This window comes from Mustela nivalis (assembly GCF_964662115.1).
Source record: "Mustela nivalis genome assembly, chromosome: 13".
NCBI classification, from domain to species: domain Eukaryota; kingdom Metazoa; phylum Chordata; class Mammalia; order Carnivora; family Mustelidae; genus Mustela; species Mustela nivalis.
The window spans coordinates 71,374,306-71,389,744 of NC_139032.1; the positions used below are offsets into that span (position 1 = coordinate 71,374,306).

A 15,439-nucleotide genomic window follows, 5' to 3' on the forward strand; every position below is an offset into this window, starting at 1 on the left:
CAGGGCCTGGGGGAAGGGGAGAGTGAGTTCGTGTTGAAGAGGTAGAGTTTCAGGTTTGCAGGATGAGAAGGGTTCTGTGGACAGATGATGGTGATGGTCGCACAACTCTGTGGACATTCTTAGGGTCCACAGGACTGTGCACTTAAAAATGGTTAAGATGGTACATTTTGTGTGATATATATATATATATATATTTTTTTTTTAAATATTTTATTTATTTATTTGACAGACAGAGATCACAAGTAGGCAGAGAGGCAGACAGAGAGAGAGGAGGAAACAAGCTTCCTGCTGAGCAGACAGCCCGATGCGGGGCTCGATCCCAGGACCCTGGGATCATGACCTGAGCCGAAAGCAGAGGCTTTAACCCACTGAGCCACCCAGGCGCCCCTGTGTGATATATATTTTACCGCAATAAAAAACATAGTCATCCATGCAGAAATTTTATTTTCTTGGTATAAACTTTGACTCATTAAAAAATAGGAAAACTGCCCATAGAGAACAAACTGATGGTCACCGAGGGGAAGTGGGGGGATGGGCGGCACAGGTGATGGGGATGATGGAGGGCACTTGTGATGAGCCCCAGGTGACGTATGGAAGTGCTGAATCCTGGGTTGTACACCTGAATCCAGTACGACACTGTATGTGAACTATCCTGGAATTAAAATAAAAGCCTAGTTAAAAAGCAGTAAAAAGATAAACCCAAATGACAGAAATAAAAAGTTAATTTGTCACCCTCCAAAAAGAAGTTCATGACAAACGATTTTTTTTTTAAATTTTTTTTTTATTAATTTATTTGACAGAAAGATCACAAGTAGGCGGAGAGTCAGGCAGAGAGAGAGGAGGAAGCAGGCTCCCGCTGAGCAAAGAGCCCGATGCGGGGCTCGATCCCAGGACACTGAGATCATGACCTGAGCCGAAGGCAGCGGCTTAATCCACTGAGCCACCCAGGCGCCCCATGACAAATGATTTTTGAATGCCAAAGGAGAAAAGTGGAGTTGAATTCTCCGGTGGTGGATGGGTTTACTTTCCTTGGGGAAGTGCTTGGTCTCGTCCAACCTCTGAGACCAGCCTGGGTCTTGGACACAGAGGCCCTAAACACCCAGAAGGGGACTGGCCCAGAGAGTGTTTGAGGTCCCCAGGGTGTCCATTCCCTCGAAGTGCACTCCATGGGACAAGCCTGGGTGGTTAATGGTGGCCTCACTGGAGGCCACAGGGCTCTGATTTGAAGAAAGGGACATGCGTCGAGCCATGTTTTCCCTGTCCAGGCAGCTCTCCGTCCCTGGGATGAGGGCTGCTCCTTAAACGCCACCCCTCTGTCATCAAAGGAATCCCAAGCTGTCCCATTTCTGAATATTGTTTCCTTTGCAGATTAACTCTGGCTTGTCACATTTCCAAGGTGGAAACTACCTTTCCCCTTTCTGTTTTTACCCCGGTGGCTCCATGACAAGGGAGCTGATGGATGCCCGGACTTGCCTTCTGACAGTCGGAGCGTCAGACAGACATCTGGGCCTTTACACCAGCCCAGCCCCTGAGACAGGAAGAGGTGCCCGCTGAGGTCTCCAAGCCATTCCGCCTTGGAGTTGGCGCTCTGCTCATGCTTCCACGGTGGTCAGAAAGGGCATGTTCTGAGAGTGACCTGTGTGTCGCTAGGCTGTGGAAGCACAGCGGTGGCAGCTCTGAATGGCTTGTCCTTGAAGCGAACTTCAGGGCCATACCAGAGAGGATGACTCCCTGGTGGGGGTGGGGGGCAACTCCCTGACCCCGGAGACAGTGGCCAGACACAGTGGCCAGACTCTGGCCCACCAGCAGTCCCAACAGAGAAGTTGAAGCATTTCTGTGATGGGCATTCCTCCTGCCCTTGTTTGTTTTTAATTATAACTGTGGCAAAATGCTTAGAACATAAAGTGTACCATCTTAAAGGATTTTAAATGCACAGTTTAGTATCATTAAGTAGATTTGCATTGTCATGATATCACCACCCACAAAACTTTCCCTTCCTGCAGAATTGAAACTCTTTTCTCATTAAACACTAACCCCATTTTCTCCCTTTCCAAAAGCCCTTGGCAGCCATGTTCTACTTTCTGGCTCTATTAGTTTGCCTATTAAGGTACCTTGTGTCAGTGGAATTGTTCAATATTTGTCCTTTATTTATTTATTTTTTTTTAAAGATTTTTTTATGTATTTATTTGACAGAGAGAAATCACAAGTAGATGGAGAGGCAGGCAGAGAGAGAGAGAGACAGGGAAGCAGGCTCCCTGCTGAGCAGAGAGCCCGATGTGGGACCTGATCCCAGGACCCTGAGATCATGACCTGAGCCGAAGGCAGCAGCTTAACCCACTGAGCTACCCAGGCGCCCTGTCCTTTATTTTTTGACTAGCTGTTTTACTTAGCAAGTTTCTTCCCTGTCATAGCATGTGTCAGAATTTCTTTCCTCTTTAATATTCATAGGTCGTTTTCCTTTGCATGTAGATACCACACTTTGTGTGTCTGTTTACGCCTTGATGGACCCTTGGGCTGCTTCTTCCTTTTGTCTCACCCTTGTTTTTGAGCAGAGTGATCCATCTGTGAGGTCCTTAGGAGATCACAAGAAATCCCCAGTCCCTGTTTTCAAGGGGTTTACTATCCCTAGCAAGTGCCAAAGCACAAACACAGGAAAGAGTCAATCACAGGGAAAGTTGTAGAAGAGGAGGCATCCTTTCAAGATGGGTCACGAGAGCTCAGGTGTGGATCTGCAACATGGACGGGTTGGGGAGACTTGGCTTCACAGCAAGGACTCCTGAGTTCTGAGCCTAGGTTCAATCTGGCTTCGTCACCTGCTATCCAGGTTGCTGGATAGCAAGTGCTCCTCAAGGAGCAAGGTTCAGCTGTGGAAGCTTCATAAGCTTCAGTTTCCTGAGATGGAAAATGGGGATAAGAACCCACAGGGAGGGGCGCCTGGGTGGCTCAGTGGGTTAAGCCGCTGCCTTCGGCTCAGGTCATGATCTCAGGGTCCTGGGATCAAGTCCCGCATTGGGCTCTATGCTCAGCAGGGAGCCTGCTTCCTCCTCTCTCTCTCTGCCTCTCTGCCCACTTGTGATCTCTCTCTGTCAAATAAATAAAATAAAATCTTTAAAAAAGAAAGAAAGAAAGAAAGAAAGAACCCACAGGGATCTTGGGGGATTTAAACAAGAAAATGTAGATAAAGAGCTTAGCAGAGAGCCCAGCACTCAGTTAGCATTGTAGTTTTAGCCCCACAGTAACGGATTTTGGAGACTCTCATTATCAAGTGGAGAAAAAGCCCTTCATTTGTTTTTATCAGATAGTTGATAATCAAAGTAAATATGGTGGGCTTTCTTATCAGTGGGAAGATAGAGAATGCGGAAGGAGAATGACTGTTAATAGATAACCTTTCTCTAACTGACAAGGGAGTTGGCTCAGATTAGAGAGAGTAGGATGCCAGGCTCTATTCTCTTGGGAACCGCGTGTCTTGATGACATTGTGTGTCTGTGCCGACTGCGCGCTCACGGCTGTTCTCTCGACCCAAGATTTCACATTTAGATTACTTGAATCTCAAGTCTTGGAACACTCTCATTTTTCAAGTAATAATTAGGGAAACTTTGTAAGGTCAAGGTAAAATGGAATTGTTTTGCTGAGTGAAATGTTTTCCCTTAAAATGTTTTATTTAAAGGGTGCCCTTTAAGTAGTCTAGAATGTAGGTCTAACACAGATGGTCTGGTTGGTGCATTTCTTACTCTATTCCTGTTTGTCTGCTTGGTATTTCCTACCCAGGAGTTCATTGACTTCAAGGCAATCGAATCCATTATTAGCTGGGAGAAAAAACATCTCCGTCTCCCTGGCCCCAACAATGGATTTTTTAAATGCATTGTACACAGCCCTCTGAAGGAAAAAAAAAAAAAAAGACATTCGAGGGGGGTGGGTGTGAACACAGGGGATTTCCTCCTCCACCCTAACTGCTGCTAAACTGTAAGTTAATATTGTGAGAGAGAAAAAAATATCAAGGTCTCAACTTTCCTTGGCATATTGCTTTGTATTTTTGTTTATGAGTAATAATGAAGATTCGCCTCCCCTCTCCCTCCCAATACTGGTTAAAGCTGGGTGGTTGGCACTTGAAGTTTGCTTAGATTAATTCAAGGTTCCTGGGCTGCGTAGACTCCTCCTGGAGGTTCTTTTTATACCTTCAGGTTATCCTGGGGTTGTCTTCACTCTTAACACTGGGGATCAAGAATTTCTTGTTTACTCCATCTGCTGGGGTGGGTAAAGATATGCTGCGTGGCCTTTAAATGTATTTTTGATATTTGTCATCAGAAATGAAAACAAAACTTGGAGATTTATTTTCTGTATTTAAATTTAGATGTTTTTCTTTTTGCCGAAATCTCTTGAGAGCGACAGGGTGGCAGTGGTTGAAATACTTGTCTGGCTTTTAGCATGTGAGAATTTCCCAGATTGGGTGTAGACGTGTATTTGTTTATGTTCCAATATTTTTTTTTTTTCGTTAAGGCCATAATTTTGAGTATCAGCATAACTTGGGGCAGATAGAATTTCATGGAATGTATAATCCTTTGGGGTTGTATGTTTTACTCAAACTTTCATGAGGGGTTGTGTAAATGGGACAAAGACTCCAGCAGATCTGACTTGGTTTATTCTGCTGTTTTGTTCTTTTCCTTTTTTCCTGATGAGACTTCTATTCTACTCCTCTGAAGGGGTCAGCTGAACTGCATGAAAATAAGGGATCTGAGTGGTAGTGCACTTACTAAGGGGTATTGTATTCAGGCTTGGTAACAGATAACGCTAATAATTAAGTGATACAGAAACCCCCATTCTGGCTGCTCTAGATGTGGGTCTGGGGTATTCTCCGGTGAGGGCAAGATTGGAGGTCTCATCAAAGAGAACGCTTGTGGGTAACAAGGTGCCTGAAGTAGTTAGACCTTGTTTGGCAGGACATAGGACTGCCCACCAAGGAAGGATCCTACATTGTGGAAGTGAGAACATAGTATAGGAAGAAAGCTGACATTTTTCAGTGTCAACCTGATTTTAATTTGAAAAATCCTTTATTTTCTTAAAGCCCTAGAGTAACCCACAGACTCCTCAAGACCAAAGTGTGTGGTCTCTAAGAGGACCATGTTGTAGGGAAGGAGCCCTGCAGAGGTGGTCAACTCAGAATGACTTGATCGAGCTGGTCTACCTCCCAAAGCCTTGGCTTTGTGAACTGCAAAATGGGTTTAACAATACCTCGGATTAGCTGTTGCTACTGAGGATTACGTGCAGTAACAAACCCAGCGTGCTGCCACATTTTCTTTCTTTTTTCCTTTTTAAGTTTTTCTATCCACATTTTCAATAATGTACTTTTAAGTAAGTGTAAATTCCCTTTCCTCCAGCATTCCTGATCAAAGGAGCTGACATGTAAAGTGTTTTGAAAACTACAGATATTAATTATTGTTTGTGATGGCCTCTTAGTTGACTTTAAAACATTTGTTTGTCCCAGCAACAGAAGGGAAATATCGTTTGATCACAGGACAGGTGCGTTTTTAGTATGTGGCTTATTAATGTGGCTAATTTAAATCCTTTCTTCTTCTTCTTCTTCTTTTTTTTTTAAGATTTTACTTATTTGAGAAAGAGAGAGGTAGAGTGTGCTTGGGGAGGTCGCAGAGCGGGAGGAAGAAAAAATCTGAAGCGGACTCCATACCGAGTGTGTAGCCCTCCAAGCCCTAATGACTTGATCCCACCATCAGGAGATCATGACCTGAGCCAAAACCAAGAGTCAGACGCTAAAGTGACTGAGCCACCCAGGTGCCCCGAAACCCGCCCATATTCTTGATGGCATAGAACCTTGTATTTTTAACTGTGTTCCTGGGTTGTAAAGTTGCCAGATGATCTTCTGGGCCCCTTTCAGCTCCAAAATTAAATGATGTGTGCGTTTACTTATTGACTTATCTCTAAAGCCATGAAATGATGGGAGTGGGTGAGTGGGTAGAGCACTGAGCAAATGACAACATTCAAACAGTCCCTCAGCCTCACAGAGCCTGTGTCTCTGGGGGGAGATGAGTGAGGCAGAGGTGGAGTTGTAATCAATGACTCCCAGGGGTCCACTCACACTCACTGGTTTCCGTCTGGTCCCATTTATCAGGAGTGATGTGAACATGAGTCAGAGATGGTTTTAGAAGAATTTTTATTTTGGTTGAATCATCATTGGTTGGCTAGTTCCAGTTTTTAAATATCATTTGATTAGCTCAGAGATGTCCAGCCTTTATTGTCCTGACTCACTGAAGGAGGCAAATCACTAATTAACGGTGAGACCCTGGAGAGGAAGAGGGTTGGCAGGCATTCCCACCTGCTGGCTAGCCTGGCACATTCCAGAGAGGGAAGCATGTGATCACAGCTTCCAGCAAAGTGATATAAAACCTTGCACACAAACCTATCCGGGGACACTTTCACCTATGTTAACACATCTGTCTTCTGGGAGGAGGCTGAGCTGATGTCACCCCACTCATTTTGCACACGAAGAAATGGAGTCTCAGACAAGCTCAAGTGAGTAGCTCAGGGTCACACATTTGGCTCTGGCAAAATTCCAGATGGAGACAGACTACCAAAGTAAGAGGGGAAGGGAGGGTCTAGAAAGATTTTCTCCTACTTTTTAAACCTTTCTGTGTTGGTTGGCTAGTTTCCAAAGAACAATACTTTTTTAGTAATCATTTAAAAAAAATAAAAATTCTGTTTATTATATTTGTACATATTATTCACATTTAAGAAAATGAAAAAGGACTAATCAACCCTTTTGCCCAATCATCTCCTTTTGACAGGTAAGTACAATGAGGTAATTTGGTCAACGTGATAAGCCAGCTGGGGTATAAAATATGTTTCAAAACTTAATAGACTGAATGTGATGACTTAAGGTCCATATTCCATTAAATACATCTTTAGTTACCTGAGCTAACACAGACATCTCCAGGCTGTGCTGTCGAGAGGAAAGCTGCTGACCCTTGGCTCTGGGATCTGCAAGACCCAGGGTGGGAACATGGTACCTCTTGGTACCTTGGGGCACATTAGTGTTCTTTTTTATATCTGCTTCTTCGTCTGTAAATCTGGCAAGGTGAGAATTAGACATTAGAGATCATGAATTAGGTCAAATCCATCTGAAATGGCTATTTTTATAGATTAAAATAAAATATTGGGAATTTCATATGACCTAACCTAAAATATAAAGAGTTTGGTAGGCACTAAGTAAATAAACAATTCTAGCTGTAATAGGAGATAAAAATAGAATTCTTGCAGATACTATAGTCTGATCCCAAATGGCTGTTTCATTTTCTCAAGGAAAAGAGGAACATAGCTATGGCTTTTTTTTTTTTTTTAAGATTTTATTTATTTATTATTTGACGGCGATCACAAGCAGGCGAGAGGCAGGCAGAGAGAGGGGGAAGTAGGCTCCCCGCTGAGCAGAGAGCCCAATGTGGGGCTCAATCCCAGGACCCTGGGATCATGACCTGAGCCAAAGGCAGAGGCTTTAACCCACTAAGCCACCCAGGTGCCCCAAACATAGCTATGGCTTTACGCTTTCTTAAATACGGTAGCAGCTCTCTCACTTTGAAAACCTTCTACTTCCTTGAGCTTCACCTCCCCGTATGTCCCTTTAGGACAAGTTGCGCCTTTTGATGGTGACTGTTCATGGCTCGGTTCACCTTCTCCCATTCTGTTACGGTTCCCTTGGACACATATGGGTCCAGTTTTCTTCAACTGAAGATCCATTATTTTTAGGTTAGAATGTTTCCTGTGGAATAACTGCCCTGCTTCACCGATGCCTGGAAAATGGGTTATTTTCAGGATTTGTAGCACTGTCGCAGTTTGTCATAGTTTCTTGTTGGGTAAGTTTTGGCTAAAAGGATATCTCTACAATTTACTTAAACTGAAATAGTATTATTGAGTGATAAGAGCCCAAGGGAGATACCTCTTTTCTGGACACCACAGTGCTATTAACCAAATGGTTGACCTTGGACTTCAGATGATTCATTTCTCAGTATATAAGATCTGTAAGATTGTTAAGTAGAAAGATTGGTTATTTGTGATTCTCCCCTCATTATATATTTATAGATCATACAGGCAGTGAACAAAGGGTAGGAAAAAGCAAAGGGTGAGTTATCATTACTTCATATTTTTATTCATTTTATTGGAATTTCCTAGTTTTTCTTATCAAAAATTATCTCTAAACCAACATAACACCCAGAGAAATTGCTCAAGTCTGTTGGTAAAATGTAGAAACTTAACCACATTTCATTAAAGGCGAACTATTGACACAAGCAGATAGGATGGGGGTGGCAGAGAAGGATGTGGGAGACGAAATGAGAAAATCCCAAATCTTCATCCCTTTCCATAGGATTCGACGCAGTTTTCTACTCCCTGAAGTGCCAGGCTAGTCCTTTCCGTTTGGTCTTTTGAATGATTTAGAAAAAGGAAGCTGACATTTATATGCAACTTAACTCACTCAACAGCATCTTCTGCCTGGCAAGAACATGCATCTCTCGGCATCCTTTTCCAAGATTTATCTTGTTTCATTAAAACTGCAGATGTGGGTCATCTGTTTTACTCGTCCGCATAGTTTTAGTCATCATAGGAGACTTGCAACCTAGATTAAAAACAGGAAGTATTAGAAATGGGAAAAGAGGGGGAACTAAATGTCACTGTCTCTGAGCCATGCGGCAGCGGCTGTCAGTAAGAGATAATGTGGAAGGGTCTGCTACTGTGCCTTTAGACACCTTTTTAAGAAACCAGACCCAAGTAAGGGTAAAACATCTTTTAAAAAGTTGTCTCATTTAGTTAGATTTCCCAGGTGACCTCGGAGGCTGGAAGTGGAGGCGGTGGCAGTGGTCTGAGGCCCTAAGCAGAGACCGCACTGGGGACAAGGAAGAGGCGTGTTTTTCTTCCCTGACCTCTCAGGTGACCTCTCCTTGGCTCCGTTCCCATCCTCCCTCCTTCTGTCTTTTTCTCCTCTGTGAGGCCCGGATTCCACGGCAGCCTTTCAAAGATCTGAGACTTACCTTATGCTCTGGGAATCTGCCATGTGAATCCTGGCTTCTCAAAAAACAGTAACTCATCAGCCAGGAGAGAAGCGGGGTGGGATGCCCAGCTGCGGACCAGGCTGCTGGTGGGGCCCGAGCAGGGCTCACTGCAACACCACGCTTCCTGCTGTGCCTGGAGAACGCAGGGGTGCCGAGCCCAGGCCGGGAGGGAGAACGTGACCTCTCCAAACGCCCTGCGGCCTTGCCGTCCGCCATGCCCGCTCCAGATGGTGGGCTCCCTCTGGAGCAGCCCCGTGGCTGGTCTGGCTGATGGCCAAGCAGAACAGGACTGTCCCTGATCTAGCAGCAGTCTCAAAAACTCTGCCCCTGCTAAGCTTGTATCTTTCTAGCATCGTGCAGGGGCTAGAATTCGCCTGGGATGTCATTTGTGGAAAAGGAGGAAAAACCAAAGGGAGGCTTAGAGAAAGGGCGTGTCTTGCATCCTCTGGTGTCTGAGAACGGCCCTGAGGGTTTGAAGGAAGGGATTTGGGATGAGGATGGAGAAGATGCTGGTTTGAGACAGATTCGGAGTGAGGACGCAGTCATCCTTGGGTGCAGGCGTAAAGTCTTATTTGGGGGAGCAGGGTTGGTAGAATGTAAACCCTCTAGAGGTCTGTGAACCGCCAGGGGCATGATCTCTCCGTGGGATTCTTGTCCTTCCAATGCAGCCAGTCCAGCGTGCCCAGTAACCCACCTCGGGAGCCGCCGGCTCTTAGACGACTCTACTTAACTGACCGTTCTCCCTGGACCCGGCTCTCCCCTCTCAGGCCACTCCGTTCACCTCCTCTGTCTCCTGAGTTCTGACCCTGGTGCACCTTGATCGGACGCTCCAAATGGACCCTTCTTCTCGGGCTCGCCTCGCTGGCTTTCCCCTCGCCTTCCTGCTTCACTTTCCACACCGACCTCATTTTCGGTCTCTAAAGAGAGCATGTTATTAGAGGACGGACATCTGAGGCAGTGACAATGAGCAGTAACGCATCGCTGTTTATTTTTAGCACCTTTCCTCAGGCCTAGGAATTCGTACAACAAACCCAAACTGTTAACCATCGCCTTAGGAGAGGTTTCTACCGTGTGCCTGCCAGGGACAAGAAAAGAAAGTTTGAGTTGATTCTGATTGCTCTTGTAAGACCCTCGTCATCTGTTCTGAGGCACAGAGTGTGTCTCTGCTGGATTCTGTGTTCTGAGTGGGAGGGTGGAGGGAAGATGACGTCATTGTTGGTCTTGGGTCTTTCAGAGAAACACAAAGCTTCTGGGGGCAAAAGCTTGAGCAAAAAGACAATAGGTTCTCCCATGAAAGTTCCTGGAAACCCTCAGATCTGGGACACTTAAAGTGAGCCTCCTGACTGGGACGGAGATTTGCCACATCAGATACAGCTTTTATAGAATGTTCTACAAGGATTCACTTTGTATGTGACCCACTGACTCGAGCCACGGCCAACCTGGCTTGTTTTATCTCAGTTAAAAGACTTCTGTTAAAAGCACAAACAACAAAATTCTGATGAGTCAAAAACTCATTATATTTCCAATGCCAGTTCTAAGGATAGAACTTGATGTCAAATTGTGTCAATTTTGCACTGTTTTCCCCAGGGATTATGGGTTGCACACCCAGATGTCAGCCCTTCTGCAACTTGTACAGATAAAAGATGTGCTTTTGAAACCACAGGATCTATATTATGGGAAAGTCGCCCCCCCACCCCACCACCAAGAGGAGTTTCACAGTTTGTGCAGGTTATGAAAACTCTTTTTAGGGGTACCATATTTCTTAGATAAAACTATAGTAAATATGTTATGAAGATGTATTAGTTTGTTTTCTTGAGACTGAATTGATGGCTGCTTCAATTCAGAATAAAGATTTCAACTGTTCTCTTGTCCTATCAGAATATTTATGTAGCTTAATGTATCTCTCTACAAAGCCCGTATTTATTGCAAGGGGAAAACAGTAACTTTACAGTGGAGGAATCTGGCAGACATCATTCTAGTCCAATATCTAAAGTTAGCATCGTCAGTAATTCGACAAATTGACATTGAGTGTCGTTTGATAAGATGAACAAGAGGAAAACCCAGCCTCACTTCTGTGATACCCCTCCAAAACGCTCACCTTGGAACTAACCATAAGGAACTATTGGATAACCCCACATTGAAGAAGAGTCAACAAAATAAACTTTTAAGTGTGTCCAGGTCATAAAAGACTAAGAAAGTGCCCCACATTAATGGGGCGCCTAGGTGGCTCAGTTGGTTAAGCCACCCACTCTTCATCTTGTCTCAGGTTGTGATCTTAATGTCACAAGATGGAGCCCTGGGTCGGGCTCCACGCTCAGCATGGGGTCTGCTTCTCCCTCTCCTTCCTCTGTGCACATGCTCTCTCTCTCTCTCTCAAACAAACAAACAAACAAACAAATAAATAAATAAGATCTTTTAGAAAAACATAAATGCCCCCAAAGGGAGAAAGAAAGGAAGAAAGAAAGAAAGAAAGAAAGAAAGAAAGAAAGAAAGAAAGATCGCTTTTAAAAAAAGTAAGTGCCCAGGGGCGCCTGGGCGGCTTAGTGGGTTAAAGCCTCTGCCTTCAGCTCAGGTCATGATCTCAGGGTCCTGGGATTGAGCCCTGCGTCAGGCTCTCTACTCAACGGGGAGCCTGCTTCCTCCTCTCTACCTGCCTCTCTGCCTACTTGTGATCTCTGCCTGTCAAATAAATAAATAAAATCTTCAAAAAAAAAAAACCAAAAGTAAGTGTCCCAAATTGAAAAAGATTAAAGAGACATGAGAGCTAAATGCTACATGGAACTCTAGTTGGAACCATTTTGTTGGTAAGAGCATCACTGGGACACCTGCTGACATTTGAATGGGGTCTGTAGTTTTAAGTGGTAGGATTTTGTCGATGTTAGTTGTGTGATTTTGAGGCTCTACTGTGGTTAGGTAGAAAAATATCCTTATTTTTAGGAAATGTACACTGAAGTATTAGGAATAATGGGGCATGGTATCTGCAACTGACTTCAGGGATTTAGAAAAAAAATAATTATATACACACACCAACCACACACACAGACACACACACACACACACACACCCCATGTAGCATTCTAACTTTTAGGAAATTTTTAGGAAATAGATAAAAGACATAATTATAAGAGATAAATTAGAAATAGTATTTTTTTTAAAGATTTTATTTATTTGAGACAGAGAGAGAGAGGGTGTGCGAGCACAAATGGGGGAAGGGGCAGAGGCAGAGGGAGAACCTGACTCCCTGCTGAGCAGGGAGCCCTATGTGGGGCTTCATCCCAGGACCCCAGGATCATGACCTGAGCCAAAGGCGGATGCTAAATGACTGAACCACCCAGGTTCCCCTAGAGCATTCTTTAACACTCTTTAATTCAGGAACAATTATTTAGGCTTTTAGTTGACAGTCCTGAAAAAATTCTAGCTGAAGTTTGGAGTGCCACCATTTTCACACATCAGTCCTATAGTCTGCCCCTGCTCATCTGAGGTTTGAAGGAAAAATAATTTCAAATATGTTGTAAAATTTATCAGTGTGATACTACTGTTGCAAACAGGATTTAATCTGTTTGGAGCTCAGAAACCTTATCTTCAAATTCCTCTGATACGAAGTATTAAGTTAGTGCAATACAAATTTTAGAAGACTTAATCAGATATTTATGTGATTCATAAAAATGTGTAGCTTTCCTATACTATTTCATTTTTTTCCTGATTATGAAATAGTACATACGTCCTATAAAAACTGTAGATACACGAGAAGCATCAAAATAATACAGAGGAAATAAAGTTCAGATAGAATCTCAGCACTCAGCGGGATGCCTGAGTGGCTCCGGGGGGTGAGATGGAGCCCTGCATTAGGCTTCACACGAGGCTGGGAGTCTGCTTGAGATTCTCTGTCTCTCCCTCCCTCTGGCCCTCCTTGCTGCTCTCTCCCTCCCTCTCTGTCTCTCTCCCTCTCTAAAATGAGTAAATAAATTCTTCTTTTAAAAAAAGATATGTGGGGCGCCTGGATGGCTCAGTCATTAAGCCTCTGCCTTTGGCTCAGGTCACGATCCCAGGGTCCTGGGATCGAGCCCCGCATCGGGCTTCCTGCTCCAGTGGGAAGCCTGCTTCTCCCTCGCCCACTCCCCAGGCTCGTGCTCCCTGTCTCACTGTGCCTCTCTCTGTCAAATAAATAAATAAAATCTTTAAAAAAAATAAAATAAATTAAAAAACAAATTTTAAAAGACATGTATCTTAAAAAAAAAAGAAAAAAAAAGAATCTCACAGCTCAGAAGCCACATACCACTGGTAACAGTCAGGCTTTTTTCTGTCTTATATACCTTTTTAAACTGCCCCATTCTTGAGACATCATGCTGAACATACAGTTTTGGATCCTAATGTCTTTACTCATTTTATTTTATTTATTTATTTGAGAAAGAACAGGAGCTGCAGGGGGAGAGGTTGATTGACAGACCCACCCAGGCATCCCCGCTTTTACTAATTTTAGCAAAGCATTTTCCCAGATCACAAAATCTCAGTATTTTTTAGCTTTTCATTTTAACATACTTTTAAACTTACAAAAAAATTGCAAGAATAGTGCAAAGAATTTTTGTCTTCCCTTCACCAATTGTTAGCATTTTTCATAGTGGCTTTCTCTTTCTCTTCAAATTCATATATATCTATATATGAATTTTTAAATATATATATAAGATATATATAAGAATTATATAAAACATATATAATTTATAAATACATGTATATTATACACATTACATATTACATATAATTTTTTTTAAAGATTTTATTTTTATTTATTTAAGAGAGAGACAGTGAGCGAGAACATGAGCGAGAAGAAAGTCAGAGGGAGAAGCAGACTCCCCATGGAGCTGGGAGCCTGATATGGGACTCGATCCTGGGACTGCAGGATCATGACCTGAGCCGAAGGCAGTCGTCCAACCAACTGAGCCACCCAGGCGCCCCTACATATAATTTTTAATACAATTTTTTTCTGAACCATTTAAAAAGAAGTTGTAGTCATCATGCCCCTTCACATTAATTTGTATAGTCATGATAAAGTTTTTAAATTTCGGAGATTTGACATAGGGTACTAATATTTACTACAAACTACATTTTCACATTTTGCCAGATTTCTTCAAAATGCCCTTTATAGCAATTTTTTTCATCCTCAAACTAGGATCTAATCCAGGATCATTTGGAGGTCATGTGTCTTCAGCCTCCTTTAATATGGAAAAGATTCTTAGCCCTTTCCTTGACATTGACATTTGTGAGGAGTACAGGCAATGGCTCTCTGTGTAGATTAGTCTGTTTCCTACATCGCTATTTATAGCTGTAAGAGATTGTACTTAGATGATGTTTTATGCCGGGCAGGTTGGTGGCTTCTAAATGTTTGCCTTTTCTTTTCTAATTTTTTATTTTTTTATTAACATATGATATATTATTAGCCTCAGGGGTACAGATCTGTGAATCACTAGGCTTACACACTTCACAGCACTCACCATAGCACATACCCTCCCCAATGTCCATAACCCAACCACCCTCTCCCCGCAGCAACCCTCAGTGTGTTTTGTGAGATTAAGAATCTCTTACAGTTTGTCTCCCTCCCGATCCCATCTTGTGATGTTTGCCTTTACAAATAGTAATATTGCAGCAAACATCCTTACACTTACATTTCTGTAAGCACTTCTGATTATTTCGATCTAATAGAATCCCAGAAATGGAAATAATGGGTAAATTGGCATGGGTATGAAGACTCCTGAGACGGGCTTCCAGATTGCTTTGCAGAAGGGTATGAAACAAGTTGCCAAGTGAAGCTCCATGTTTGAAATCCAGGAATATAAAATAGAGAACGATGGGATATAATCTATGTTGTTACTAGTTTTAAGTTTCCCCTAATCGTTTTGCCAGATGTGCTTTGTTAAGCAGAAAGGCAGGGCCTCCACTTAAACGTACACTGGAGAAACAAGTGTATATGGGAGATGAGATCACCCACTGAGTCGTGTAGGCAAGCAGTTTTTGTGGGTTACCTACTAATTTGAAATTGACCCTGGCACGCATCAAGGTAAGATTACTGACCGTTAGCATGGCTTGGGGGCTTTCTGTCACTGCCTGAATAGGTAAAGCTTTAATGTTTATTTTATGGGCAATGCTTAACCTCTAACCCAAGAGGAAAGCTCGCACACCGACTCTGCCCTGTTGGTGCTCGGGCATGGCGCTTGTCTCAGATATGATTCCAGGAAGCCTTTGTTCAATGAAGTTGATAGATTTGGTATATACCACTCAGTGGATTATGTCAGAGACCCAGTGCCCGTAGTGGTTAATAGCATTAAGTTCTCGAGTCTCTGCTTCACCACTTATTTGCTGTATAACAATGGACACATCCCTTAACCTTTGAGCCT

At 43.3% G+C, this 15,439-nt stretch overlaps 1 protein-coding gene and 1 long non-coding RNA gene across 14 annotated transcripts in view; one reads left to right on the top strand and one right to left on the bottom strand.

Moving 5' to 3' along the window:
• PALM2AKAP2 (PALM2 and AKAP2 fusion) overlaps positions 1-15,439 on the top strand; it is a 448,736-nt gene that overhangs the window by 351,553 nt on the left and 81,744 nt on the right. The gene's annotated exons all lie outside the window — the stretch shown is intronic.
• LOC309847094 lies at positions 8,127-13,716 on the bottom strand. The gene is made up of 2 exons (XR_014302299.1): positions 9,030-13,716; positions 8,127-8,617 (listed from the first exon to the last, which is right to left on the bottom strand). It is a non-coding gene; the product is annotated as an uncharacterized lncRNA (long non-coding RNA).